The sequence below is a fragment of the Prinia subflava genome, chromosome 13, assembly GCF_021018805.1.
Source record: "Prinia subflava isolate CZ2003 ecotype Zambia chromosome 13, Cam_Psub_1.2, whole genome shotgun sequence".
NCBI classification, from domain to species: domain Eukaryota; kingdom Metazoa; phylum Chordata; class Aves; order Passeriformes; family Cisticolidae; genus Prinia; species Prinia subflava.
Genome location: NC_086259.1, coordinates 9,235,398 through 9,252,436, shown reverse-complemented (window position 1 = coordinate 9,252,436; position 17,039 = coordinate 9,235,398).

The window sequence follows — 17,039 nt, the reverse complement described above, 5'->3', positions numbered from 1 at the left end:
GCATTCAGATAGGCTGCATTAGTTTGAATGAAGATAGCCCATGGAGATCCATTTTGCTGCTCTGTTCTGCTTTCTGTGTCCTTTCACATTGTGCATTTTCAAATACATGACAGAAGCTACAGGAATTCCGGGATTTGCATAAAACTAACAAGCCCTCAATTCTTCTCCTGGCATTCATAATTTTGCCATGGTGGTTTTGAGCTAGTGCCAGACCACGGCAGCATTTCTGCCAGTCCTGCAAAGGCAGGGTGCATCATAGCAGGCTTTCCCTTTTGCCTCTGTTCTGGCAGCCAAAGGGCAGACAAGTGAAAGAACTCAGGCACATAAACCACACACCTTGTACTTCCTCACAGCCTCCCTTGTAGAAGCCTCTTGCAATATCTTAAGGGAATCTTTCCCTGTAAGGCTCCTTCAGTACCATGAGGCACATACAGGACTGTGGCTGGGTCACTGCTGCTAATAGCACATTCACACAATGAGAGAGCAGCATCTTATTTATTCATCCAAATTTAGATTTTAAAAAATACACATTCCTGAACATATACTAGGCAGAATTTGTCTTCCTGTGCAGTCAATGGAGAGAAATGGGTGATTCATGTGACCTATTTTATATGTCTCTATGAAGTTGAAATGAATCATCTTCTAAAAGTACCTATTAGAACATGATTTGTCTCATCTTAATATAGACATTTAAAATAGGTCAGATGAACAGGTTATTCTCCTCCCTGGGCTGTAAGGGGAGACCGGGTGACCAGATCAAGTGAAGATATTGTAGATAGCTAAAGCTGAGATGCATTCCACTTTGTGCATATGGAGCAAGATTTTAAGGTTCTTCTTCCTCCTGGTCTTGAAGGGAGAGATGACTTTTCTTTTTTTAAACACAAAAAGAATGTTCCTGCATGCTATACATTGTAAAATGTTGAGGAGATCAGAGGGAATAAAATGCTATTACACTGGACAAGGCTCAGGTGGGATGTACAAAAGCATGAGAGATCACAGCTCTGCCACTGTACTGAAGAGAGTCACTGTGTGTGTTACAGTGTGCTAAGCCCATCCTTGTTTGTGTAGCTGTGGGTCTGTGGAATATTTCAAGGGATGTTTTCTGTTTCTGCAAGGAGTTAAAATGTCACCACAAAACTGCTCTGGTCTTGGGGTTTGCTCTAATCAGCCCTCTTGTGCAGAAAGACACTGTCCAGAAAAACACTGTGAACAGATCAGCCATTCCCATCAACCTCAAGCAGACAAACCCACGCAAGGACAGCTCTGCAACCTCTGCTCCTCTGCTACTCCTAACCAACAGTGGGAGTACCATACCTTACACAGGCTCAAGAAAAGCTTGGCCAAACCAACAAAAGGGAAATCCAGTGACAGTTTCTAAACACAGAGAAGTCATTTCAGAGTCAAGAATTCCCTGAATAACAAGTTGTGAGAGACTGAGAGATGATTGAGTGGAAGTATCATGATATGTTAACCCGATTATATTCTTCCCTAGGCATCTGCTTTTGGTCACTGTTAGAGACCAGTGCCCTGTTCAGCAATTCTTGATCTACTTACCACAAAAAAAATAAAGTGGATCATGAGTGTTTCAGACCAATTGAAGAAGTTCAATTAGTATACTCCCCATGGAAGAGAGGAAAAAAACTCTTGCACTGAGTTCAACTAAGCCACTGAGCTGGTCTGGAGGCTCCATACTGATTTCAAGAGACCCATGAGGTACTATTCAGTCTCTTCATGTCTGAGTAGCTGTACAATAATACCCACATTATTAAAATAAAATCTTGTTTTATAAGACAGTTTCCTCATATGTTCTGAGTATTTCCTACTGAGAGGGGGAAGGCATTAATAAAACTGGATTTAAAATTCTACAAATCAGCATAAATCTCTATGGAAAAAGAATATACTTCAGCTCTTCCCCGCTGTTGGATTATTGTTGAATACCCTATGGTTCTCCACAAATTCTTTTCTGTAGCACAAACCAATGAGACGGATAATAGAACTTTTGTTTATAATTTCTATATTCTCTTTACTATAACGTCTAATATTTTAATAGCTCATCTTTCACACAATGCAATCATACTCATGGCACCCTGGCAAATAGTTAAGGAGTTTAAATGTATCAGTCTTAAATCAGGCCAAACAGAACTAACAACCTAAAGCCTACATATCTTCCCCCTGGTCATGAAGGAAGAGGTTTAACAGTATTTAACTGCTGTATTGGTTCCTTGGGTACAGCCCTGGTGCCACCTCCAGCTGAGCACAAGGCTCTGAGCCCAGCAGTTCAGCCAGGGTTCAGCCCACCTGCCTGTGCCTCATCCACACCGTCCTCCAGCCCTCTGTCAGCAAGGATGTCACTGTGTTAGACTCTGTCAAAAGTTTTACTAAAGTCAAGATGAACAATACCCTCTGCAACATCCACTTTTGTCATAGAGGGCTGTCAGGTTTGCTAGGGATTATTCCCCCCCTTCATAATCAATGCTGAGCACTCTCAGTCTCCTTCTGTCCTAAGTGTACATGGAAATGGGTTCCAGGGCATTTGTTCCACTGCCTTCCCCAGGATCAGGGTGAAGCTGGCTGGTCTGTGACTCTCAGATTCTCCTTTTTGTCCTCCTTGAAGACAGGTGTCACATTTGCTTTATTTCAGTCCTCAGAAGCCTCTCCCAACAGTGGTGACCTTCCAGTGATAGCAGGGAGTGGTGTCACGGACATCAGCCAGCTCCCCCATGGGTGCATCCCCTCAGTGCCCATGGACTTGTGTACACCCAGCTTCTTTAAACACCCCATAACCTGACTTTTTTTTCACTGAGGTGAGTCTTCATTGCTTCAGACTTTCTCACTGGGCTCAATCACTGAGATTGCTGGCAGCTGGTTTTACCAGGAGAGAACCAGCTGAAGAGCTCAGTGAGCACCTTGGTCTTCTCTATGTCCTTTGTCACTGAGGCCACAGCCTCACTCAGCAGCAGACCCACGTTTGACCTGCTGACACACTGGCAGAAGCCCTTTTTGTTGCCCTTCCCATCCCCCGCCTGACTAGCCACCAGCTGGGCTCTGACTTTCCAGCCCCAACCCCACATTTGCAGGGGTTGCTGGAGTCTGCAGTGTGGAACACGCCTGGAGTTTGTGTCTAGAGCCAATCACAAATTCAATGTACCAACCTCAGAGGTAAACACGGAATGCTCTTTTGTGTTCAAACTGGCAGTAGAACTGATTTTGCAAGGACCACAAACTATCCCAGCCATCCTTAATTTTCACTTTAGCAATTAAAAGAATCTAGATGTGTTTCTCTAGATGTGTGTCCAAAGAAAATTGGACAAAAGTAAATATTACAAGCAAATATAAGAGTTTCAAACTGCTACAGTGGTCCAAGCTGGGATCAGAGCTGTGTAGAAAATAGGTTTTCAGCTATATAGGAAATTCCATGATTTCTTTTTTCATTCTAAATGAGGAAAAACTCTTGATTTATAGTCATAATTTTTTTAAAATTCTTTTGGGGTTTAAACTGATGGTTCTGATTTTTAGGCTTTTCCTATTACAAAAGTGTTTGTCTTAATTTTAAACAATGGGCTAAAAAGCTACTTTACAAGGTCAAAATGTTCTATTCCAAAAATATAAAGAAGTTCTGTTTCAAGTCTATTCAAATATTCTGCTCCAATATTTTAACACATAGAACATTGTCAAAAGTTAAACATTTATATGGATTGCCACTTTTCAATGAAGAGCAGTTCCACAATAATCTTCTGACCAGTTCCAATCTGAAATGTGAAAGAATACAGAGATTATATTTACAAGTTGTTTTGTATCTTCAATGGTATCACTTATCCCTTTCATCTCCTAAGGGCAAGGATGACTCAGAAAACATGATCAAAAATCCAGGACCTAGATATAACAAATATAGTAATTATATTTATTATTTTATCTTATTTTAAAGATTTAAGATATCATCTGAAAACAATAGTTTCCAATTCTAATTAATCTGACTCTTTATTTATCTAGGTTCATCTTCCCAGAGGTTTTAGTGAGGAAGGTACACTTTCATTCCAGAAGCACTTCAGTGTCTCTATTTCAGTTCTGCTATAAAGGAGGAACGTGTATTTCTGCCAGCTTCCTTTACAGCCATACTGCAGGGTGCCTCTGATTATGCTAAACATTTGGGCCAGTTAAAGCCAGTTAGTTTTATTTTATGTGTTTTTACATTGCAGATTTTTACATTTCCTTTGCTAGGGCACCAGGGCTTTTTCACCACATGAGATGCAAAAATTAATAATACTTTGTTTTGCTGATACTGAGTTAATAGTCACAACATACAGCATCCAGCCTGGCCCTGAACAAGAACTCTGGGCCCACCAGATATTCCAAACAGTACAGACATAATCCTATTAAAAAGATAAAATAATATAAGAGAAAACAAAGCAAAAGGAATCTTAAGTATGTATATTCCTCTTTAGGCTTCATAACTGAGCAGTCCCTCTGAAGCCATCACATTTCATTACAGTGGAGCTTTCTGGTCCAACTCTGTGCATAGAAAAAGCAGCTGCATTTCCTTGAGTTCTTTCCAGCCTGCACTCTGCACAGATTTTGAGTATAGGATGAGCATCTGACCTTTAAAAAAATCTTAAATTCAGAATATATAAAACAGGCTGCTTAGCCATTCTTCTTATTTCTAAAGGAGATTAAATGCAGTTGAAGAAACTACACTGCATTCAGAAACTGGACCCTTTGGAAGAAAGGGTGACATTTTCTCAAAAAGAAAAAGTCCACAGACTAGGACTTTTCAACTGTTTCAGTATAAAAGAGCCAAATATAAAGAGCAGGAAACCATTCTGTACTTTCAGAATAATGTGAAAAAGACAACCCAAGAGAGCTTTAATACCTGAAATGCTCTTAAATCCTAAAGAAAGACTTTTTGTAATACTATATCAAAAGGGGAAAGGGAAATAGCCCAACACAGTGCTTTCCTTTTTTCAGCATGATATGGATGTGGAAAGTATGTTAATTCCCGTATTCTCAAAGGAAAACAAATAGCATAAACAGACAGACAGGAGAGGAAGAGAGCAGTAGGTTTAAAATAATAGAGAAACCTACCACTCATTTAAGCTGTTAGCTCTGGGAAGGCTCAGGCTGTGTGTCCAATCACAGGACCTACACTTTGTGTCAAGGCTTGTTTCAGATGCATTCTGCACCAACTCCACCAAACGCAAACACAATTAGAGCATTCAGCATCAGACAGTAGGAGATCCCCTTTGATGTTGGGATAAAATGAGGATATGCATGGTTTTGTCCAAAATGACAACCATCCCAGGTTTACTAATGGGTATCTAATAGAAAAAGAGAACTTTATGATGCTCATTAATTACCAAACTGTCATGTGCTTCTGGCAGAAAGAAAGTAATCCTCTTCTCCAGATTAGACAGCCACCACAAAGGACTTCAAAGAACTTTCAGTCCCCTCCCCTGAGAGCTGCCTTGCATAAACCTCACAGCACTAACCGTGCAAATTAAAAGAAGGAGCAGTTGACAAACCCTTCCTGATACATGCGCAGTCTGTTGCTGTTGGCAGTTCAGACACGAGCCCTTATTCTGCTGGCAGATGTGCACGTTCTCTACACAGAAAACGTGCTCCAAAATTCACACAAAACTTTACAAATTCTCAGTAAACAACGCTTTTCATTCTTGCTTTCAAACCCGGAGATATTTGTGCTGTAGGTCCTTCGGCGGCAATAAAAATTACTTTTTAAGAACATGAAAATGTAGAGGAAATACAGCTGAAAGTCTATTTCTCAGAAATTTTCCTCAGATGCTGTTCTTAATAAGGAGCAGCTAAAGTATGCCTTTTTCTGGCAATTCGCCACAATGGGTATAAAGGGCTACAGAAATCATCCAAGATGAGAATGGATGTGTGAGGGAGCATGAGGCACTTAGAGTGATTCTCCCAGTTTAAATGGTCAGACATTTATAGTGCTGGAGATTTTGCCTTCAACACAAATGCCTTCCCTTGCTCTTACATTTCTGTAAACTCTTTATAGGAACTTTTTTTTTTTTTTCCCAGTGACTGAACTACAGACTTCAAAGTAGGCAGTACATTTCACATATTTATGATTGTCACCCAAATGCATGTATTTATGGCTGTTTTCACAAAGGTCTGAACACAGTGATAAAGTATGAATTGTCTCTCAGGAGGAGCAAGGGGACAGGTACTTGTTTGGATGAAACATGAATTCCAGATGATGGGATGGTGTTCCCCAACATATTTGCCTTTTGTTTTCTTTATTAACTCATTTAGATTCAAATCACTTTAGTGACAAGGTGAAACACAATGAGCCCCATTGTGATATAGAATCTGCATATCCTTATTCAAAGCATCCCAAGCAGCATTTGGTTAAAGCTTTGTGCCTCGGTCTTACTGGACAGATAAAATATTTAAAAGGTGCCCCACAAATTTTATTTTAAAAAATTAATTTAAATTTTAATTTAAATAAGGTGTTTCTCCAACCAATTTGACAGACATTTTATAACAATGTTTGGCAAAAGCATACTGCTATCCAAAATAGACTGGTTCTATGTTTAATAAGAACATAAGGGTCGTAGGGAAGTAGTGCTGAGTGAGAAATAGTTCTAAAATAAATAATCATAGGAACCATCAAAAACTGTTCCTTTGTTCATACTACTTTTCAAACAGCACTTCTTTGGTGCCTCCTGGTGAACCTGTTCCAAACCCTAAACACTTTGAAAGATTCCCTCCTTCCCAAGTAATGGAAAGTAACTACTTCTCCATTTGATTTTGAAATAGCACAAACATATCTGGGAGAAAATAGATTTTATTTTCCTTTTCTGTTTGTTTTAATGAGTGATTTAAATCCTTGAAAACTCTAGGGTTGCATCAGAAACATCATGTATGCTGCACAGATGACCAACCTTGTCAGAGCTACATATGTAAAATATTAAATGAGACTGGCTAAAATGTGTTATTCAACCTTTTTTGTGAAAAGAAAATTCATCTTTTGGAGAGTAAACCCTACAAACATTTCAACTTAAATAAAATTTTCATAGTAGAGGTATGTCAAGAACTTCAAAAACATGGAGAAACTGCATAAAACTGGAGAAAATAGAGTTTTGTCAGAGAATCCTGTCTCTTTTCACCCTCCATTGATTGTATTTGAGGATCAAAAGTACATTTCCTGATTGTCTCTACAGTTAAACCCTTCATTGTTGCTTTTGTTCACTAAACACGCTCCTTTCTAGAGTGTTCTTTTTCTATATTAATAACCACTAAGGGTTCCAACATTTCTGAATTACCACGGGCAGAACCTTGACTTTCCTGTCAGCTCTCCAAAAAGAGCATTTATAATGGACCCAGTTATGCATGGCAAAATAAAAATTTAATATTTGAATGTGAGGCAGTACGTGTTTGGTCAGATGCAGAGAAGCTGCCTTATAGATGCCAGCTCCAGCTGCAGATCATGGGAATCAGCAAAAGCCCTACACTAGGGGAAAGACAAGCACTGCTACCACTGAGAAGTCAAATGAAATATGATTACAATCTCTAACATAGTACCATTCTATTGTGCTCTTGATGCCACTGCTTCTATCTGTTCTTTTCTCTGGTGTGAAATCATCAAAAATTTTAAAAATTATTAATAAAGACAAACCAAGTATTTGGTTAGTTTGCAAGTTAGCTAAAGATAACCAGAGTTGTAGGCTGAACAGCCACAGGATTTCCTTGTCTACCTCTTTTTAGAGGTTATCCACTACAGCTGAAAATTCCAATGCTCATCCTCACTTTGTACTTGCAATTCAGCTGCGGCAAAAAAAAAACCAGGACACAATCTTTGACTCAACCTCCACTGTTAAGAACATCCTCCTCCACCTTCTTCCCCAAAGACAGGCAAGAAATTGTAGCTTCTTTAGCACAAATTCAAAACACAGCTGTGTACTAGCCCTTCTGAGGAAAATTACCTCTACCCCAGCTGAAACCAGCACAGAAACAGAGTCAGGAGTGAGGCACTCCCAGCTCAGTGTCACAGGCATCCATTTCTGAGGCAAGTTCTCTCCTGGTAGGTGAACAAAAGTGATGCAGTCATACTCCTTCCACCTCCAGGCAGTTGTCTATGATTTTTGTCACAATAAGACCAAAATCACAATTAATTCCTGAATGGCTATATCTCTGGGGACACACCAGTTTCCAGGATATACCCACAAAAATGTGACTCCATTTGCTGACTGTTTTCTCTGGTGAGCTTCAATGGAGAACTCTTGTTTCAAAATCCTCCGGTTGGCATCAGACAAGCAAGCCTTTCTCCTGACTAAGATATTTTTCATTAGTTTTCATTTGGTTAAGTGACAGTTGAAAGAAAAGAAGTCCTGGGAAGATTCTAGAATAGGATGATCCTTGCAGGCAGAAGTTGAGTTGGTTTCAATCAAAAAAGCAGTCACAGAGGAGTTTGTACTGAATTTTTGAGCTGCATTTTCAAACACGTGAAAGAAGCAGTGAAAGAACTGCTGTATGAATTTAGCAAAAAGAAACCCAAGGCAAACAGACAACATGATCTGAGAAGAGATAAGGAAAAGAGTCTTAGGGTAGAGGGCTGGATGGACAAAGGCCTGGGTCTGTGAGTGCTGTTATTAATCCCAGCTATGCTCAGGCAAATAGGGCTCAGTACATATTCTTTGTGAATGAACAGATGTGTCCCAGAGAAACAATTCACTCCAGAGTCAACTTCTCCTCCTAGCAGAAACAAACTAAAAGTGGCGAGGTCCTTAGGTCAAAAAGAGATTAGTGGTGTTAGCAATGAGAACTGAAATATAAGCACGGAAATTTCAAGTTGCTGTTCCTCCTCAGCCAAAGTGCAAGGTCTGGCATTTTTTCAATTCAATGTCAAACTCAAATGAATGGCCCACAAGACACTCAGAAAAGGCAGGAGGGTTTTAACATTCGCCTAGTCTGATCTAGGACCAGTGATGTTCCAAATATTTTTTCCTTTCAAAAAATGGAATCCTTCCAATCCAGGACCAGCCCTTGATATGTTGGAAGCAGCCAGCACGGGGCATAACTGGCCACAGCATCACTAAGATGTACAAGTCAGGAGGGAAGAAAAAGACCCCACTTGAACTGGCAAAGGACACAAGGAAATTTGTATTTCTGGCATATTCAAGTACTCGTAAGGTCTTCCAGGATAAACAGGCAAGGAACCAGTTTATACACACCCAGATGCATCTGGACTTGCAGATCAAGATCAGGGGAGAAAAGAAGCAACAGTCCTTCCAGGAGGCTGTGGATTTGCTGATAGAACTTGACCCTTTCCCTTTTCCTCTCGGCAGTGAACTTCACAGAAAGGCAACTGGAGCTGAAAAAGATGCCAGCTGATTGCTGTGAGCTGAGACAGCTCAACTGGGGGCCTGATCCTGAGAATGCAGAAGTCTGAGGTATTTTGAGATGCTTCCGTGTGATTTCTACAGCAACCAATTCAGTTGGTAGAAAAAAAGTAAATAGGAACACCGAAATATTAAATGAAGTCATTAAAACCTGCTGGCATGAAAAACTTTCCCCTAAAAAGAACTGGCCAAGTCCCCAGGTGATCACAGATACACAGAAGTTTAAAGAGTGTAGAAAGCCAATTTGTGAATTTGCCAGAAGGTGAAAACTTCAGCATGGGTTGGATGAGAAGGAGGAACCCTTACAGTGGTCAGCAAACTGTGAGTGTGCAGTTCTAGGAGTCCATTCATCCCTTCCATGCACGCAGGGCATACAAATGCACACACAGGGACTGTTCTTTTTCTAGTCTGCCCATGAGTTAAGTTTTCACAGAGTGAGCCCAGAGTCCAGGGATGGAGGCTGAGCCTGTAACAGACCACGAATGGTGCTTTGGAACAGGCAATGCTCATGTTCCACAGTACTGTACCTCCTGGCAACAGGTTTTAGTTCAGTAGGACACTTCTACTTGAATTTTCAGGTGAACAAATTTATGATCTGGGGAAACCATGTATTGCTGCCACAGCTTTATAGATTTAACACCAACAGGCTTGCATATAGGGATGGCAATAATGCTTTGTCCATTATTACTGTACTGAAAAATTAGTAAATGCTCTCCCAACCAGAGCAACTACCAGGTATAGACATCTAAACAAAACTACGTGAGACAAAAACCAGACGTCTCCTTGTGCCTCTGTTAACTCCTGTTAATATGCCTGAAAGAACTGGGTCATCAAAAGCATGAGTACACCCAGAATTTATACAACTGACAAAGTTCCCACTTCATTGACTGGAACAATGGATTTGTTCTTTCAATAGTAGCCTGCAGGGTGCTGAAATACTTACCTGAGAGGGATGCTGTATTGGAACATGTGAATGAACATTGGAATGTCATAGTGAAATCACCTGGTAAATGACACACTGCACTACAGCATGCAGTTCTTCTTCAGATAATCATGCTTAATGCTTTTTACATCACAGAATAAAATCCCAGTATTTCAAATTGAAATAAAGATGTGGGATATGGAACAATGTACAAGTTATTACTGGGCTTTTTGAGAGACAGAAGTACTCTGGCTGAAGCTGTTGCTATTATGAGTTTCTAAGATACAAGCTGACAAACACCCATGTTGTGACTTAGTTTAGACAACCTTGATCATGAGTTTTTCTAAATGATTGATAATTAATATTTCATGCAATCTTTTTTTTTTCAAGCCCCTTGTTCATTCTGTTATGTGATTACTAAACAAAGACAGACCTGCAGCAAATATAAGGTAAGGTGTCCTTTCACAAAGGAGAGAGGATATCAATTCTGAACCCCTACAAACAAATGTAGAGTAGAAATGCACCTGATTTGCTCATCCCATGTCTAGAAGAAACATTTCTAGGACACTTGAACAGTTTTGTATTTTTAGGATGAGCATTCACACAGCTCAGACATTAAAAAGTTGCTACAAAATAGGGCTTCTGTCAATAGGGCTTCATAGGGCTAACACCTCACAATATCTGCTTTACAGTCAAGTGACCTCCACTTCCTTCTTATTTTCAAAGCCTTCCCAAATGTTTTAGTCATATGAAGTGGCAACAGTGATTCAGAGATACAATTCTTTAGGTGCTGTTTTCATCATAGGAAAAAACCACATGCTAAGCCTAATTAAATCCTAACACACCCTTTTAAAACAGCTCACACTCCCCATGCAAAGTTCATTTTCCTGCCACAGTGCCATCTTACCCTGCCTGCATTTACTGTATTCCCTAAAACCATCTATGAATCTTAAAGAATAGCTTATAATAATTCCAGATAGCTTCAGCTAAGAAAATACAGAGCATGAGCTCAACTTTCCATGATGGAAAGAAAGGGAAAATGAACTGTGCTGTAAGATAATCTCAGTTGGCTGTTGTCATTCTGATGTCCACTGTGACAGGCTGTGCCACAGTCTTACTCAGAAGCAAGTCTAAACAAATTCTGAAGTTGTGTGGAAGGGATTGTTGGAGTTGCCTAAGCTAGTCAAGAGCCTAGGATGTGTTAGGGTGAAGGTTCTGTACTGGATTCAGGGATACCATGCTAGGGATGAAGCAATGAACAGATCCACAGCAGCAATGGTGATTGGAATCCAGGTATTTATTGTGAGGGTCACATGTTAAAGTAGGGCTATTGAACAAATGGAAAATATTAGCTCATGATCAGATAGCAGATGCTTTCATAACAGAGAGAGATCTATGGTTTATAAGACTCCTCACGTAGGTCACTAAATGGGTGATTGGAAATAAGTTAGTCATGCTTACCTGAAGTGTTAATCTCATAAATGCTTTAATAAAATCACAAATTACCCATTTGTCATTGCTGGACACTTACCAAGCTTGAAAGCAATGCAGTAATTATACAAACTGCTGATACCCAAAAAGCACTCCAGATGAGTCTCTGGTGTACCCAGCCAATGACAGCCCATAACTGATCTTGAGAGGATGATCAGAGCAAATAAACTTATTGCCAGATTATACTTGATGATATAAAGTTAACAAATTGAGAAAATAGCTCTATTTACTCTGAAGGCTCTTCTGAGGATGTTTGTATCTTGAAAATAATCCCAGTGTTAATGCAAAATTGTGAGTGCATTTGCTATTTAAAAAAATAATCAGTATAATAGCTGTTAAGAAGATTTATCTGATGATCCTGTTGAGGGTCAGAACAGCTTATCTGTTCTTAGAACTTTAAAGATAATATTAAGCATGCAAAGGAGCAGCTACGGATCTAGACAAAGCTGCTCAGTAAATCAAAAGGCTCCCCTGCTATGTTACACAGCACACAAACAGCTTTAGCTCCAGCTCTGTACACACTGACACCTACTTACATGAATTTTAACACTAGGACACAACATTAAGATGATCTTTTCAGAGCGGTATTTTTTCTATTCTGATGTCCCCCACTCTCTGTCTGCCTTCTCTGAGTGAGTAACTCCTACACTTGTAAGAGGCAGAGGAGGCAGAAGTGCTGGTACACTCTGACAATGAGCACTGACAGCTGGAGTTTGCACCTTGGGCTGTGGAGGAGCTCAGAACTTCCCTGCTGCAGAGAGGTCCATGCCATGGTGAGTATGCACAGCACGCATGAAGTCCAAAGCCAGCTATAGAATAAACTCTTGAAATCCCAAGATGAATATCACAAACAAATAGTTAGATATGGAGAACATACACTTCAAATCAGAAGTTCTCCTCGTGCCTCTAAAGCAGGAATATCAAGTTTCAGCTTTCTGAGTGTGAGTTGATAACCGAGTCAAGGAATGGCACAACCAGCAGTTCAACAACTGCTCAGCTGTGTCATTTTCTGACCAGCTCCTCTTCTCTGCTCTAGAATAAACACAGCTGACAAGGCCAGATATGTAGAACACAGACCCACAAAAACCCAAACAACAAATCAAAACAAAACCAGTGGCTCCATACCCACAGGGGAGAGCCCAGTCTGTTCTCTTGCAACCAGTGTTGGTTATGAGAGAAATTCCTGTGAAGGCAAATTTCTGTGAGAGAGAAGGGAGCTCTGCCAGGCTGGGCAGGGAGGGTGGGCGTTCTAGGGGCCACTGCCTTTCATGCAGGAAATGAGGGACAAAGGGATCAATTACTCCTTGGAATGAGAATTAAATCAACCAGAAATCAGCAAGGGGGGACAGGGCAGACATAGAAAGTTAAGACCGATGGTTTTATTCTGGTGATTTAAGTAGAGATTGCAGTATCTAAGACTTTCAAAATAAAAAGTTTATGAGCTAAAGTACTGCAAATAGATTTCTGTATTTTGTGAACAACAATAAGGTGATAAGGTTAAAAAAGAAAAAACTTCTAACATTCAGACTGTATTGAAATTAAACATTCCTTTCAAGTAAACACCTGTATAATAATCCTAGATTATACATGCTTGAATAAAGAGAATTGAAAAAAAATTAAAATTCAAGAGTAAAATATTCTGGGGTGAACAATATTAAGGGAACATTTTGGGTTCTGAATACCATAATGCACCTCTAAGACTAAAAAGAACAAAAAATACTGTTTACTTGATGGAGTTTTTCCCCATGGAGAAACACGTTTTGATATCTACATTTTTGCAGAACCTTGAGTAGCTATGGGGTTCTCTCTCAGCAAAGCAGAGTTCATCCAGATGTCTAATGAGGTAAGAGTGAGTGCTGTGATGGAGGCTTGGCAGGAAGGACAGGATCCCCTGTTTGGTAGTCAAGGAAGAGAAGGCATAGTGAATAGAAAAGGAATTTAGTTTCAATGTTTATGAAGAGCCAAAGCAAGGAAGCTAATGAAAAGGTCCTAATCTCTTTCTGGTAGGCTTACTGAAGTTTTGTTTTTGCAAGTATCTGTAGTTAGATATCACTTGATTTATACAGTGTCATAAAGTGTTATTATCTGCAGGGCAGAGTCTCTTCAGCTGGGGGATCCCCAGCTGTGTGGGTCAAAGGACACAGGGTCTGGATTGATGCTCCTTAGTCCTGTGCAGAGAGGAAAACCAGGAGATGCAGCTGCCATCTCAATTACAAAGACTGGATCTAACCCCAGAGAGGAACAGAGCAGGGCACAGAAGCTGAAGCTGGAAAACTCCCTAGCTTTTTTTTTTTCCTTTTTTTTACTTACTTTAACAACTTCTTTAAAGAAGGAATTTCATCAACTTGTGCAAGACACTGAAGAGACAGAAAGGGGATAGTTTCTGCAATAGCAGTGAATTGGATTCACTGCCAAGTTCCTTGCAATCTGATGATCACAGATTTATTGATTAATCTTGATTGGAAGGAACTCTTGAGGTCATCTAGTCCAAACCTCTATAACTCTTAAATCTGTTCATTAAATCAGAATTTCCTTTGATGTAACCTGTGACCACTGCATCTCAGCCTTTCACTCCATCCCCAGGAAGAGTCTCGTGAGTATTTAGGGTCTGCGACACTTTGTAAAGCTAATGATTCAGTGTCATGTTTCTAAGAACTGCAAGCTGCTAAGGGAAGAACAAGGCAGGCACAGATTAACTCCATCATCCTTCCTGATTCCAGCAAGTGGAAATTTAGGAACGAAGTCTGCAACCCAGCAGTGGTGCTTAATTAAGTATAGATTTAATCCTTTCTGGAATCTATTTGGTTTCCACAAAATTCCATGTTGGAAAGTGCTGCAGTTGACTTATAAATTATGAAGAAGTGCTTTCTTCACTTGAAGTGAAGCAAATCGAGCTCTCCCAGTTTTAGCAATATTTTGTTGGCAGCAAATGAGACTAAGATGCACAGCTTCTCTCGATGATTTATGCAATTTCAGTGGCAATGGATCTCAAGGATGTTTTCAAACTTTAGAGTTCAGGGAAACGGTAGAGATAGCAAATGTTGAGATAGCAAATGTTAACACCCTCTGAGAATTTCTGTGCATAATGAAGTTTACCATCAGGACTATCACAATGAAGTTTTTCCACTAGACTTCTAGTAGTGTAATTTCTCATCTGAAGACACTCCAAAATAGGCCAGCTCACCCAGGATTTGCAGAAATATAGATATCATAATATATTATAGATTGACTAGTAAATCTATATATGTACATAAAGATTGACTGCAACAATGTAAAGAGAAAAATTTGGAGACAGAGATTTATTTTTCCCCTAAAAGACAAGCTCCTGCCCACTTTTAAGATCAAAGGCAAATTACAAAGTTATTTTCAAGAAAAACATAGCTGTGTCAGTCCAAACCACTAATCACTTTAAAATCCTCTATGGTTTCTTCTATATTAATGTTGAAAGCACTGCTGGTCAGAACACTGAACCTGAAAATTGAAAAACTGTCCTCTTAAAATGATGCTTTTATTTATGCTGACTTTATTGCTATGGTTGCCCTCCCTCCAGTCTGATGCCAGCATCTGTCCATTGCTTTCCAAGAGTTTGAGTATAGTTACAATAGTTACAACTGAAAGAATAATAATTATACCTTAGTTGAAATACCAGGTGTATTACCAGCTTAGTATGTTCCAGAATAAAAAGAGTCCATACTGACTGTTCATGCTGGTGCTGAACTGTCTCTTAGCAGCTTTTTCAAATTTTCCTTCTGTAGACTTTCCAATAAATGCCTTTAAAGCTCACTACTGTGATCCCTACCCTCCACTTTTGTTTCAGTGTTGAGTCATTCTATTTAACTCCCTTTGTAGCAGCAAACTGCCCTTTGTATAAACTGAACCTAGTTAAGAATTCCCTTTTGCTGGGAATCCGGCTGGAATTCTTGGCAGTACACAATGTCATACACCATAGCAAGGTGTTTGCTCCAGTATTTCACTCAAAAGCTCTGGGCTTTGTTCTGATTTACACACTTCAGATAAGATCAGAATCAGGCCAACAGCTTCTGCCAAAAGAGCATACAAACTGAAAGGCAGAGAAGATAAAACAGACTCACTCCAAGAGATTCAGAGAATGAAAGTAGCATAAAGCTTTTTAACTTTTTCTGTTTTGGCTGGAAGTGATGCCCGCCTGTGTGGAGCATCCATAGGCCCTGTGAAGGCAGAGAGGTCTACAGAGGTATTAGAGAGGAAAGCATAAAGAAAAATGAACTGGGAAAAAAAAAAGAATTAAAACTTTAATATGTCACCCTGCTTCAAAGAAGGTTGCTTTGTTCGTACTGCATGGTGCAATCACACTCAGATTTTCAGAGACCTCAGGACTACCCTCTCTGTAAGGAAACATTAAGAATCTGGAGGACAGCTCGTTACTGTTGCATCTGTCCTTCTGGCATATATGTTCCCCTTGCTAATCGACCACTGAGGAGCTAAAGCAAGAAGCACTCATGGCTTGCAGTGCAGTGGTTCCACACACAGGTAGTTCTACTCCAGCTGCTCCTGTAGGGACAGGGAACAGTGATCTGCACACAGCACATTGGGCACTTGCCCTGTTGCATCCTGAGCTCAGCAACTTCCATCCTAGAAAATGCCTCCCCTGCCCCATCCAGCTCTGTTTTGTTTTCACCCCTCAGTGTTCTGTCACACCATATGGCCAAAAAGGCAGCTTTGTTGTCCTTTTTTATCAGGGCTTGGCCCACCACCAGTTCATAGTGAAAACCTCATGCCCATGTCAAGAATCTATCTCAGCCCAAACTCTGCACTTCTGAGAGGCACAAGAAAACCAAACATCTGTGCACATTACACAGCAACAGTAAATCAGTTCCAAGATCATAAGCTTTGTCTGATATTAAGAGAGGAAAATAAAAGACAGGACTTGGAGCAGCAAACACCTTACAGGTGCTAAAATGTGCCTGGTATTTTAACATGGACCCAAGGTATTGTTCATAAGTCTGGATGAACCAGACAAAAGCAAGCCATGCATGCTACAAAACAGTCTGCCAAGAGATAGCACGGGCCAGCTCTTCCCGAATATGTGAATGCTTTGAGTCAAAAGTGCAGCTGGGCTAATGGTCATTGGGAAAGCAAGCATGAGTCAGAGGGTTCAGTAGGCTTTAGCAACTCTGCGTGTCACAGTGCAGACATAATCTCACAATCTCACTCTGCAGTTCCTGGACAGCTGGAGAAGGACTTTGGAGAGAAATATGTTGTGCTTTCTTTCAAGAGTCCAG